The sequence below is a fragment of the Dipodomys merriami genome, unplaced genomic scaffold (assembly GCF_024711535.1).
Source record: "Dipodomys merriami isolate MVZ:Mamm:240054 unplaced genomic scaffold, mDipMer1.0.p SCAF_1716, whole genome shotgun sequence".
Taxonomy (NCBI): domain Eukaryota; kingdom Metazoa; phylum Chordata; class Mammalia; order Rodentia; family Heteromyidae; genus Dipodomys; species Dipodomys merriami.
The window spans coordinates 98,032-100,571 of record NW_027203067.1 but is presented as its reverse complement, the minus strand read 5'-3'; positions in this window follow the sequence as shown (position 1 = coordinate 100,571).

Here is a 2,540-nt window from a genome sequence, read left to right as displayed (position 1 = left end):
TACCCTCATGCAATTTGGAAGCCACAGGAGAGTCTGTACATAATGTCCTTATACCTATGGCTTGGAGGGGTGAAATGTCCCAGGGGTATTTGGAGAGCAGATCTGAGCCTAAAGCCAATTCTTTTGATTCTTTTTTTCTGCTACCCTTTTTCTTCCTCTACATCCTTGATGTCTGCATGCACTGGTTGATTGCTGGTCTTGTTGGTTTTCCAGGACTTGCCAGCATCAGAGACTAGGATGCTTGAGTCAGACTTTTCCTGCATTAGTTTCTGGGGAGGATCATCATCATGCATGCTGATACAAATGCTCACCTGTGGTTGATAGCATCTGTAACCCCAGCTACTCAAAGGCTGCAGCTGGAGGATTATGAGGATGAAATTGGTCTGGTTCAGCTGAGGGAGTTGCTCAAGTTGCATGCCACCTTGGCTTCAGTCCCCAGAATCATAAAAAAAAACCAAAACCTCAAACAACAGAAATGAACGCTGTTGTTTGTGAGGGATGTGCCCTGGGTTGCCATGGAAACTAAGGCTACCTGCTGCCACTGAGGCAGACCTCTGCAGAGCTGATTCCTCTTTGGATGTGCCATTCTTCAGATGATCTTGGTTTTCACTTTCCTCTGGGGACAGTGTGCCCATCAACCTAGCCCAGGATAGATGTACTCTGGCATGTGAGCCAGAGTGCAATTTAATTAATCAAAAGGAGAAATATTTGCCATGAAGAACGAATGTGCGTTTTTCTTCTTCTTCTTCTTCTTTTCTGTGTGTGTGCCAGTACTGGGGCTTGAACTCAGGGCTAAGTTCTCTCTTAGCTTTTTCACTGGTACTCCACCAGTTGAATCACACCTCCACTTTGGGCTTTTTGGTGGTTAATTGCAGATAAAGAGTCTGATGCAATTATCCTGCCCATGTAATTGTAGCCCCTCTGTACAGTATGTTCTCAAATAAAATAAAATAATATTAAAAAAAAAAGAGTCTGATGCACTTTCCTGTCCAGGCTGGCTTGGAACAGGGATCCTCAGATCTATTTCCTGAGTAGTTAGGATTACAGGCCACAAGTCATGCTGAAGACAGGAGCATAGGCCCCATGATGCCTCTGGTGTTTCCACCATAGATGAATACAAAGTCTGTTAGGAGGATGGCTTCCCCATGGGGGAGGCTCAGGTCTCTGGTAGCCTTCTTTCTCTACTTGCAGAACTGCCCTTGAAATCGCCCCTCTATTTCACAAAGTCTGGGTCTCAGTGCTATTGACATTTCAAGCTTTTTAACCAAAAAGTTCCCCTCCCCTCTTCCTGGGGTTGGCTTGCCCATTGTTTTGGGATGACCAAAAATGTGTCTACACTTTCCAGATTGTCTTCTTGGGGAGCAGCCTATTCCCTTTCCTGCCCCTGCCTAGCTGAGAACCCCTGCTTTGTTCTCCCTAAGAAGTGAGAGCAGTTGTGTGATATCAGAGCATCTAGACTTTCTGCAGCAGGTGGAAGCTGCGTTTTCATTCTTTGAGTCTAGAAGTAGGACTCCCACGTGAAGGATTCCCACTTGACGGTTTGTCCTTTGTGTTCCCTTAATTTCCCTTGGGTTCTTTGCCCTTTGTGTTGCTTTATTTTCCTAAGGTTCTCCACATTTTCTCCCCATTTGATCGTATCTTGGCTCTTTCCAGGCCGCTCTGCTTTATCCTGATGCTTGAGTGGTTGAGCTGCTCCCACTTCTTTGAAACCGAGCAGCACACACAGCCAACCCCAAAGTTGAGTCTTTGAGTTCACTCTGGAAGCAGAGCAAATCTGGGCCCTTGGGTCTCCTGCCTCTCCCAGGGCCTTTTGCTCTCTCAGGGTTGGGGGTGCTGCTGTGGCTGAGGGTGTGTATGTGCTAATTATCCATCCTGTAGCTCAGAGACAGCCCTGGGGGCCACCTCTGTTTTAATTATGCATCCTGAAACTGGAGACAGACATGAACCCAAAGCCCACCCATCCCCCTACCCCCACGAGCCCTTCTTTGTCGGGGCCACAGTAATGCTTTGATATTCTGGAACTTTCAAGTGGTCACTGGAAACCCTGACTGGATGTCTTTTGATCTCCTCCTCTTATAAAATCACCAATATTCTATCTTGATAACCTTAGCTACTTCCAGTATCCCCTTCTTCCAGCAACCCCACTTCTACATACAATAGTCAAGTTAAGCACCTTCCTCCAGGTGCACAGCTGCTGTGGGGAAAGGTGCTTTGTGTGTGTGTGTGTGTGTCCTTTAGGAAAGGTTTCCAAGATGACATTATTATTATATTTTTTGTGGATTCAAAGGCACTCTACCACTTTGAACCACAGCACTACTTCTGCTTTTCTCGTGGTTCATTGGAGATAAAGAGTCACATAGACTTTCATGCCTGGGCTGGCTTTGAATCATGATCCTCAGCTCTCAGCCTCCTGAGGAGCTAGAATTTAGAGGTATGAAGCACTAGTCCAGGTTAATCATTCTTCACTTGTTGGAGAAGCAGCCAAGTAAGCACATTGCTACTTGTTTATATTAACAGCTTTACAATGAGATTAACATTGA